Source organism: Solanum pennellii, chromosome 4, assembly GCF_001406875.1.
Source record: "Solanum pennellii chromosome 4, SPENNV200".
NCBI classification, from domain to species: Eukaryota; Viridiplantae; Streptophyta; class Magnoliopsida; order Solanales; family Solanaceae; genus Solanum; species Solanum pennellii.
The window spans coordinates 57972469-57984523 of NC_028640.1; the positions used below are offsets into that span (position 1 = coordinate 57972469).

The 12055-nt window shown below is 33.5% G+C and overlaps 1 pseudogene; it reads left to right on the forward strand.

The window, feature by feature from the left end:
* Positions 1 to 7004: 7004 nt before the first annotated feature.
* Positions 7005 to 12055, forward strand: part of LOC107016823 — a 10998-nt pseudogene continuing 5947 nt past the window's right edge.

The following is a 12055-nucleotide window of genomic DNA, read 5'->3' on the forward strand; positions in this document are numbered from 1 at the left end:
ATTTATACTTGTTGAACTTATATGTTTTATTATATTGAATTTCATATTTTAGGCATTACTTCCGCAATGTTAGACATTCGTTGGAGTTGGAACTCTATTTCTTTCATTAATATTGGACTTGTTTCGTATCCTTAAATACTTTAGTTCTTAGATTAATTACTTTTTTGGGTTGTAGTAGTGGTTCTTCTACCAGAGAGTTAGAGTGGGTGTCAATCACGATGGTCTGGGTCATGACAAAATTATTATTAGATCCTAGGTTTGCTTATATCGATGTACTGAAATATGTCGAGTAGTGTCTTGCGGAACGGTACGAGGACACCTTTACTTTTCTTCGAGAGGGTATAGGACTTTAAAAAATCTCTCTATTTTCTTTTGTCTCCTTTGTGCTATAACTTGAATCCAATTGGTATTAGTCAATTCGAATTAACATCTAACATACTTCACTCTTCAGTTTGAAGATGGTTAACACTAGATTAAACGATGTCAGGCCGGTAGCTTTCATCAATGCTCCAGTGAAGAAATCTGCACCGAGAGTTCGCGATCAAGGCAGGGGTAAAAGAATACCTAGGGGTAGAGGCCGTGAAAGAGTAGCACCTATCAGGGATGGAACTCCCATGGAGAATTCTCCTATGAATGAGAACCCCCCCTGGCATCATCAAGAGATAGAGGAGAATGTTGATGTTGAGGACGTTGAGAATGTTAAAGAGGTTTGACAAGAGGGAGAGGTACATGATGAGACTATTAGTGTTCCTCCCATAGAACCAGTGTTAACTCAACAAATCATATCTTTCTTGAAGAGGTTGGTTGGTACTGGAGTGTTTACTTCAGTTCAAGCAACTCAAGCTCCCGTCAATCCTCTAGTTGATATCACTACCCCAAAGGCGGGCGGAAACATGGGTTACAATGCTTTCTTATGCCCTTTGATGAGTTTTGTTATAACTGATAACGAGTATGACATGTTGAATAAGTTTTTGAAGCTTAAGTCTCATGTGTTTCTTGGTTATGAGAATGAAGATTCTTATGAGTTTATCTTGATTGTTATAAGAGGCTTCATAATTGGACATTTTTCATCAACATGGGGTTGAGTTTGTGTCTTTCCAACTTTAAGGTGAGGCCAAGTAGTGGTGGAGTGCAGATCCTCGGTTTACCTCCACTCACTTGTACCCACTTTCATGCTCTATTTTTAGATAAATATATGCCTATAACTTTGAGAAATCGCAAGAAGAATGAGTTTATGGCTTTAGAGCAAGGCGGTATGTCTGTGGCTACTTATGAGGCCAAGTTCCATGCTTTATACAGATACGCTACATAGTTGATTAGTATAGAGAAGGTGAGAATTTGTTTGCTTATAAGAAAATTAAATTTTGAGTTGCAAGTATTATCTGTTCATATGACTTTTGCGAGGAAGAGTTTTAATGAGGTGACTAATTATGTCAAGAAAGTGGAAGGGGTGAGGCGAACGGTCAGGCTAAGGCATTGACAAAAAGGCCAAGACTTAGGGAAACTTTCAAGATTCTTATTCCAAGGGTTCATGGAGGTCAACACTTGTTGCCAAGCCAATTCGGTCCGCTATGCCCGCCTCTACAGGTAATTACTCGACAACTCTACTTTATAATTTTCAGGATAGCCAGGGAATCGCACCTCCGATGGGTAGCAGACCATCTTTCGACCGTACATGTTACAATTATGGAGAACCTAAACATATAATGAGAGATTTCCCCCCCATCCGCGTATGTTTGATTCCACGTAGTAGGTGGACGAAGAGGTAATCAACGAGGCGTGGAGGTAGAGGAAATGGTAATAGAGTTAGGTGTAACGTGCAACAATAAATGAAAGTAGCTCGTCAATATGAGAGGTCTCAATGTTATGCTTTTTCGGGCAAAAATGAGGTAGATGTGTCCGACGCGGTGATCACAAGTACTAATTTTGTCTGTGACTGGATAGCTAATGTGTTATTTGATTTGGGTTCTACTTGTTCTTATGTATCCGTAAGAATTGCCTCAAAATTTGATATGAATTGTGATATTATTGATGCCTTATCCATGTTCTACCCAATTGGAGAATTTTTCATATTTACCCATGCCTACCGTGTTTGTTCCATTTTATTTATAGATTTTAATACTTGGGCTAATTTGATGATTTTGGATATGAACTACTTTGACATAATCTTAGGCATGACTTGGTTGTTGTAATACTAAGTTTGTAACTCTAGAAATTTTGGGAAGGAAAAAATTAGAGTGGGAAGGGGTGTACAAACCTAATAAAGCTAAGATTATATCCTTCCTTCGGCTAGTAAATTAGTAGAGTAGAGTTGTTTGGCATAATTGGCTCATATTATGGACATTGAGATAGAAGCTCCGTCCATTGAGTCCATTCATGTGGAGTCAGAATTTAGAGAAATGTTTCCTACTGATTTTTCTGGGATGCATCCGGATAGAGATTAAATTTTTGCATTAATTTGAAACCCGATACTTGTCCCATTTTCATCCCTTCATGGCTCCGATAGAATTATGAGAGTTTAAGGCTCAAATTCAAGAGCTTCTTGATAAGGAATTTATTCGCTCCAGTGCTTCCACATAGGGTGCTCCAGTTTTGTTTGTTAAGAAAAGGGATGTTAGTATGAGAATGTGTATAGATTATCCGTAATTTAATAGGGTCACTATTTGAAACAAGTTTCCCTAGACTCGAATAGATGATCTTTTTGACCAAGTGCAAGGTGTAGCAGTTTTCTCTAAGATTAACTTAAGATCCGGTAACCATTAATTGAAAATTAGGCCTGAGGATTTGCCAAGACGGCGTTTCGAATTCGTTATGGGCACTATGAGTTTTTGGTTATGTCTTTTGGTTTGACCAATGTGCCTAAGGCTTTCACAAGTTTAATGAATGTTCAAGTCATTTTTCGATTCCTTCGTCATGGTCTTTATTGATGATATTTTAATTTATTTGAAAATGAGGAAGAGCATTTCAACCATCTTCGTATTATTTTGGGTAATCTTGGGAAGCAAAGATTATATGCTAAATTTTCTAAGTGTGAATTTCGGTTGACTTCGGTTGCATTTTGGGGCATGTAGTTTCAAATAAAGAGGTAATGGTAGATCCTCAAACGATTAAGGTGGTTAAGAATTGGGTTCGACCAAGTTCTGTAATTGAAGTTAGGAGTTTTGTGGGGTCCGCTAGCTATTATCGTCGATTTGTAAAGAACTTTATTTTTATCGCCACACACTCGACTAATTTGATCAAAAAGAAGATACCATTTGAATAGATGGAAAAATATGAGGAGAGCTTCCATAAGCTTAAGTCTCTCTTGACCACCGCGCTTATCCTAGCATTACCGGTGGAAGGTAAGGATTTTATTATTTATGGTGATGCCTAGTTTGGGTGTTGTGTTAATATAGGATAAGAATGTTACACTTGTGCATCGCGTCAATTGAAGTTGCAAGAGAGGAATTATCCAACACATTATTTGAAGTTGGCAGTGGTAGTGTTTGCTCAAAATATTTGGCGGCATTACCTCTATGGTGTTAAATTTGAGGTGCTTATTGATCATCGTTGTTTGCAGCATGTGTTCACTCAAAAGGATCTGAATTTGAGATAGTGAAAATGGATGGAGTTACTCAAGGATTACGACGTGATCATTCAATACGATCCGGGTAAGGCAACATTGTACCGACTCTTTGATTCGAAAGTTCGTAAGTATGGATAGTTTAGCTTACTTGAGTGTATCCAAACGACTTTTGGCTAAAGAAATCCAGACCTTAAAATCCAAATTCATGCAATTGGGCATGTTAGATAAAGGTGGGGTGTTAGCTAGTATTAAATTGAGGGCCACATTAATTGAAGAGATCAAGACCAAGCAATTTGAGGATGAGAATTTGAATGAACTTATAAATAAGATTGCACTTGGTAAGGCGCAACAGACCACTCTTGATGTGGAAGGTGTACTTAATTTCAATAGAAGAATTTTTGTTCCTCAAGTTGATGATTTGATTAAAAAATTGTTGATGGAGTCCTATGGTTCGCGATATTCTATCTGACTGGGTGTTACAAAGATGTATCGAGATTTGAAGCAAATTTATTGGTGGCTAGGCATAAAGAATGATACAGCGAATCATGTGGCTAAGTATAAAAATTGTCAACAAGTGATATACGGACACTATAGGCATGCAGGTTTTCTTCAAAGAATACCAATTCTGGAATAAAAGTGGAAAAGAATAACCACGGATTTTGTGGTCTTCCCAAGACTTTGGAGAAGTTTGATTCTATTTGGGTAGTGATTAATAGATTGATCAAATCAACTCATTTCATTCCGGTAAGAATAGATTATAATGCTGAACAATTAGCAAAAGCTTATGTGAAAGCTATAGTGAGGTTGCATAGGGTGCCCCTCGCTATCATCTCAGACCGTGGTACCCAATTCACATCCAAATTTTGGAGGAAATTTGGCACACAACTCACTTTAAGTACATCCTTCCATCCACAGATAGACGGGCAGTCATAAAAGACTATTCAAGTGTTAGAAGACATGTTGAGGGCATGTGTGATTAACTTTTGAGGGCATTGGGATAACTTTTTACTTTGTGCGAATTTTCTTATAATAATAGTTATCACTCCAACATAGATATGGCACCATTTGAGACACTTTATAGGAGAAGATGTAAATCACCCACAGGGTGGTTTGAGAGATGTGAAACCTTTGGGGGTTAATTTAGTGAAGGATGCTTAGGATAAGGTGAGGAGTATTCAAGCTAAACTTCTAGCAGCTCATAGAAGACATAAGAAGTATGCGGATCAAAAGGTAAGAGACATGGTGTTTCAAACTGGTGAGAATGTTCTTCTTAAGGTATCACCCACGAAAGAATGATCAGATTTGACAAGAAGGACAAACTAAATCGGTGATACATTGGTCCCTTTGAGGTTCTTGAATATGTAGGGTCGGTAGTGTATATTTTGGCTTTACCTCTTAACTTATCCGGAGTTCATCCGATATTTCATGTGTCTATGTTTAAGAGATACCATGGTGACGGGGATTACATCATTAAGTGAGACTCAATTGTGTTAGACAAGGTCCTCCGATATGAGAAGGAACTGATTGCAATACTTGATAGTGATATGCATAAGTTGAGGACCAAGGAGATTAAATTCGTGAAAGTTCAATGAAAGTATCATTTAGTTAAGGAAGCTACTTGGGAAACTGAGACGGACATGCAAGACAAGTATCCCCAATTGTTCGTCGAATCAGGTACCACTTCATTTCTTACTTTGCATATTTTCCTAAGATTTTGTCACTCAGAGATGAGTGATAGGTAAATTGATCTATTGTAATGACCGGGTTCCGACTTTATAAGAAATTCAACGAAGAAAAATAATTTAAGTCCGAAAAATTTTTCCTAGTATTTGAGTTTTCCCAACCTAGTCAAGATTTGGATGAATCAGAGTCGTTGAGATGTGGGAAAATCTGGTAATAATCAGGTGAATCAATTATGATTTTGATTGTGTGAGTAGTTAGATAACTAGTTAAAAAAATTGTATGACTTTGCAAAATTGAATTTGGGTGAGTACATATCTCAGAATCGATCTTAGAGTAAAGGGGATTATCTCAGTATCGTTGGTTAGAGGTGTGTTGTGAAACGAGAATTTTAGAATTCATTAATTAGCTCACTATCTCGCATAACCCGACCTTGCGGGGATTTTTGTCGCTACAGCAGGGTGAGGAATGTTGTGGAAGGCTCGATGCGACTAAAGGTCGTTAATAAATCCCTAAACGACCTTATTATGCATTTTTTTATTTTTAGAGCTAAGGAATGAACCCAAAGACTCCTACGCATTTTTCACCATTCTTGAGGCTAATGGTAAACTTTTCAATCCCTGAATCCATTTTTTGATTCGTAAAACGTAATAGAATGGGTAAATATTGATGGAGAAGGATTTTGATGTAGAATCTATGGTGGAAACAATTCTAAATTGGATACTTGGGATCGTGAGTATGATCTAGGATTCATATAATTGTTAAAGTTTTGGATAATTAGCGATTATTTGTTGATTCACGTGTTATTATGATTGTTTTGTACACCAATAACAAGTGGAACGAACCTGAAAAGTAAAGGATCAAGTTTCTTAGGATTTCAAGTTTGTTTCGAGGTAGGTGATGGTTGTGATTCTATGATTGTGTGATGTATGAATGTTCTTTCATAATTATGATACTAGTATGTATATGAATTTTGCGTTATTGATCACACTTGTTGTAATGAGATATACGAATGATTATATGACTTGAAAGTATACTTGTTTTTGTGATTGTGGTTGTGGTTGTTAATGGATCGGATTGCCACGTTCAGGCATAACTATGGGATCGAGTATCACGTTCCAATATGCTAAAAGTTTGGGTTTGGATTCCATGAAACTTTTAACTACTTTGCATAATTGTGTAACTTGAGAAGTGTGAAGTTAATCGTTGTTCGTGAATGTTGATAATATTGTATATATATTCGAATTCAAGGGTGAGCCAACCCTTCCGGACTACCATGGAATTCTCCGTCGTCTATGTCCATCATTTTCAGACTTAGACATTTGTTTTAGTTATTTGATTAGTTCATCAAATTGGGGTTGCATCCCTTTTTGTTTAGACTTGTTGAACTTTAGATGTTTTGGTACATTGACTTTCAGGTTCTAGGCATTACTTCCACAATGTTAGTTATTACTATTAGACTTTGTTAGAGTTTAGGGGAACACTATTTATTTCGTTAGTATTTGGCTTGTTCCATATACTTAAATGCTTTAGTTTTTAGATTAGTTGCGTGTTTGGGTTGTAGTAATGGTTCTCATAATGGAGAGTTAATGTGGGCGCCAATCACGATGGTCTGGTCGTGACATATTCTTACCAAATTAATTGATGGGTATTACCTCATTCGACCCTGAAAATAGAAATTGATAACATAATGGTTTATCATAATTCATAATCGACTCTTTTTTCAACTTTTTCTAATTTTACATTCTATTATTTACTCATGCATCTTATTATTGACAGGAAAAACAAATTTAAGTTGACAATCTCCATTCTTTTCCACATATTTTTGTGTTCTAATTTCGGGTAAGAATTTTCTTTTCTATTGGAAATAAATTAAATATTCTCCTTATTTTAATTTATGTGACATGTTTTGAATTTTAAAATTTAAATAAATTTATCTGATAGTGAAAATTACAAGATAAAAAAGTTACAAAATTACAATTGAAAATAAAATGAAGAAATAAAAATCTCTTCAGGTTGAGGCGCGGATAGCTCTCTTTAAGGAGATTCATCCCACTACAACAAATATTTTCGTCAATTCAGCAATATTCCTTCTTGACTTGTCACTTACCCTCCAGGATACAACAGTCTAAACACAAAGTATAACTCGACAAACTCTGGATAAGAGTTGAGTCCATAACTTCACAAAAAAAAAACATCTTCATTCAACTAATAATAATTCTCTTTTTTTAGTAGCATTTATGCACTCTATATTTTCTTATGTTATTATACCAAATAAAGTCTATCACTATTTATAGTTGAGAATATCTTCCTAACATTAAATAGGAAGATAATGAGATAGTAAATAGTGAAGATAAACGACCTAGAGATTACATAAGTTACAAAGAATAAAAGAAACATAGTTACAAAGGGTGTTATAATTTTACTCAATACATGACCGAGTTACTTCGGGTTTCAAATACCAAACTAAACCATTTGTATAAAATTTTAAATTTATAAACCAAACCAAACTAATAAAATTCAAACTTTTTTGGGGTTTTCAACCTCGGGTTGGTTTGGATTTTTCAAATACCAAACCAAACCATTGTGTCGAATTTTTAAATTTATAAAATAAACCAAATAATAAACCTTGATTTTTTAAAGGAGTTTTTTGGGTAGAATTTGCATACGAACATATAATTAACTTGTGCTTCAAATATTTCTTTAGTCCAACCAAAATACAATCATCTAAGGTGCTTCTTAAAAAATAACACAAAATATGGGATGAGTATTGATGACACAAAAATATTCAATTATAAATGATAATGAAATCATCATATAAAATAAATATTGTAAAGTCATAATGAAAACGGTCATAATTCAAAAGTACTAAATCCTGTTAAAATAAGTTTAATAAGTATTAGTTACATTACTAAATAAGGAAAATTAAAATTAGATTATGTATTTTAATTATGTAAATTAATGTTAAATTAAAGAATAAATATTCAATATTATTGTCATTCTTAGTGTTGAATTAATTTTCTTTTTTGCATTAGTATTAATTTGATTTCGATTTAAGTTTTATTATAATTATCAACATATATGAAATATATTTTTGTTGGACCATTCTGAATTCTAAGTTTTAAACTTGAAATAATATACTAAAAGATAAAACTATAAAATAGTATAAAAAATATTTTAAAATTATATCAAAGTAAATATTTTTATGTATAAAATAAATTTTAAAATAACGTACATAGTGTCGGGTTGATTTGGTCTCGGGTTGATTCTTTTAGTTAAAACCAAATCAACCCAAATATAGTCGGCTTTTTTCCAATACCAAATCAAGTCAAACCAAACAACCGGTCGAACTTTTTTCGTGTTGACTTAATTTGCGATTTAATTCGATTTTCGATTCGATTTTGTACACCCCTATTTTTTATAAGTTGCATGTGAGTTGCACAATGGAAAAGTGAGAAACAAAATATTTTCTCCATCTTGAAATAACTAATTGTAGTGTTTCAGTAATTAGGTGGCAATCGGCTTAATAAAAATCTTATATTTCCTCCGTTTCAAAAAGAATGACCCTTTTTCCTTTTTAGTCCGTTTTTTAAAAAATGATTCTTTTTCTTTTTTGGCAACTCTTTTACTTAAACTTTCCACGTGGCATGTTTAACACCACAAAATTAAAGACCATTTTGGTACATTTAACATAACTTTTAACTTTGAACCACAAAACTAAAAAGTTTTCTTTCTTTTTTTAAAACCCGTTTCAAGTTAAACTAGGTCATCTTTATAAAACGGAGAGAGTATTTGTGGAAGAGGTTCTACTAGAGGAAAAGATTCTTTAATGAAACTTTAAGCCTTTTCAACCGATAATGCGTAGAAACCACTGGTTAAATAAAGGATATGAAAATTTTAGAATGATCATATCGAGGATTATAACTTATTTATGCTTTTATATCATAATTGATGTATATAATTATGGGAAAACTACATAATTGTTAGGCATACTAAATTGTCATATAAATTAATATTAAATAATACTTTATTACGTATCTTATTACAAGTGAAGAATTTTCAATATATTTTACACTTAGATACATGTTTTCTTTTTACTACCAGATACACAAAAATAGAGAGAGCAACGAGCGAGATTGAGAGGGAGGAGAGAAAGATTCGTATGTATCTCAGATACATGCGAATCACACTACATACACATTAGATGCATACATTTGTATGTATCTGGAGTGATTTACATGTACCTGGGCTATCAGATACATGAGAGAATGGCGAGGGAAATGGGAGAGAAGCGAGGGAGGTCAGGGAGATGTGCTATGTATCCAGATACATGCGAAACCACTTGAATACAATGTATCTTAAATAAATTATACCTAAATTTAACTCCATGTATCAAAAATTCATGTGCCTGGACGTATATAGAAGCACAAAAATCTAGATGTATCTAGAGACATCAAAAATTTAGTAAAAGGCGTAATATTACAGACTAAAATTTATCTAAGTAATTAACTCCTAAACTAATTAAATTTACTTTAAGTTTCACTATAATCATACCCTCAAAATCTTACTTCTTCTTTTTCTTTTTATTTTATCGCAGGATAACGGCGAACCTATATGCATGGTTCATTAGCATAAAGAATTCAACGCCAACAATTGCTTCCGCCATTGATAATCTAATTCCAGCTTTCACCTTTATCATAGCCGTACCCTTGGGGTAATTAATTAATTCTCTACATTTCAAAAGTAAAAAAAATAAAATGTTGCAAGCTGATAAATAAATAAGGCATAAGGGACATGTACCCTTAAACTATAACCGAAATTCAGAGACATATTTTAACTAAATTAAGGTTTTATGACTTTTTCGAATTCATTTTTTTTTGTAATTTTGTACTACGTGGCATACTCTGTGACTCCATATAATTGAGGCGCGTGAGAGATGTTTGAATGTCACGTAAGCCAAAAAGGTGTACAAAATTATAAACGTATTCAAAAATAATAACACCTTAGTTTAATTAAAGTCTATCTCTGAAATTTCAATCACAATACATAGGATACTTGAATTTTTATCGCAACAAATAAATAAATATAGTAGTTGTAAATAATTATTTTATTTTTGGGTGTATGATAGAAAAATTGGGATTAAGAAGTATAGGAGGACAAGCCAAGTTTTGGGGTACGATAGTATGTGTTGGAGGTGCAATGTTATTGTCATTATATCATGGAAAAGTTGTGATTGGTCAATATGCAGAAAATAGAGGCATAGATGTCAATTTTGCCCATTCCGACTTCTTTTTAGAACGTTTTTTACTTATAGTGTGCAGTCTTACTGATGCCATTTGGTTAATCATTCAGGTAAATCTACTAATTAATTAAACCTTCTCATAAAATTCTCATACCAACTTTACTTATTTTTATTTTTTGAAAGGGCAAATTAAATGACATTTTTGGTCTCTGAATTTATTACTTTATCCTAGTTTTAGTCCTCATGTTATTTAACTAACCACATTAAACCTTTAATTAATGTTAATGTGTGATTTTTATCCCTCATGTTTTATATTAATTGAAGGTTTAATGAGCTTAGTGAAATAATACGAAAACTAAAATCGGAATATGGTTATAATAAAAATGGCTTTATCTTATTTGAAATAATGTTAAAAAGGTAGTTGGGAAAATTGTATATTATAGCAAACTAATAACCTAAAATAAATGGAGTAGCTAGGGTTTGATTTAATTGTGCTCCATAGCAAATGTTTGCAAAAAATTGCCAGGCGCCTCTCTCCCAAATATCTCGCTCACCACTCTCCTCCAATCTCTCGCTCGCTTCCTCAATTTTTATACAAACACAAGTGTATAAAAATTGTTTCTAATTGTATAAAGCAGAAAAAATTGTATAAATACATATATTTTTGTTCCCCTCTCTCCCCTCTTCCAGATCTCGCTCGCCACTCTCCCAAATCTCTGTCGCCACCCTCGCCTTTCTCACTTATACAAACAGAAGCAAAATGTATAAATTGTGTTTCTGTTTGTATAAAGCGTGAAAAAATTGTATATACACATGCAAGTACATATATTTTCGTCCTATACACTTATAATTATACAATAAAAATACTCCCCTGCCCAGTTTCTTTTGTCTTTCTCTCTTTCTCATTTTATACAATTTTCAAATTGTATCTAACTTCTCTCTTTCTCGTTTTATACAATTCGATACAATTGTATATTCCTTGTCAAGTCTCTTTTGTCTTTCTCTCTTTCTCATTTTATACAAATTCAAATTGTATTTTATCGTTCTATACACTTATAATAATACAATTCGTTTTATACACTTCGTTTTTATACAGTTCTCTGCCCAAGTGTCTTTCTCTTTCTTGTTTTATACACTTTGTTTTATATAATTTGCTTCAACTGTATATGTATAGCTAATTATACAGTTTTTATGTTTGCTATGAAGCGCAATTATGCAAACTTTGCTATAGCATATAAATATGAATTTTTTATTTGCTATATGTGAAATGAAGGAATATTGATTGTATTGAAGTGTTAACCTAATAAGGGAATACATGGGAGATATATATAGGAGATATAGGAAGGAGTACTAATCCTAATAGGACTAGGATTAAGGAGTACTAATCCTAATAGGACTAGGATTAGTACACAATAAATACTAATATTATTTAATACTATTATTTAATACTATCTGTTATTATCCCCCCCTCAAGCTGAGCTGAGCGGAAGCGAACAGAAGCTTGGAACTGAGGTAATCGTGCTGTCGGCTCGGGAGAGGCTTGGTGAGAATATCAGCCGGTTGTTCTT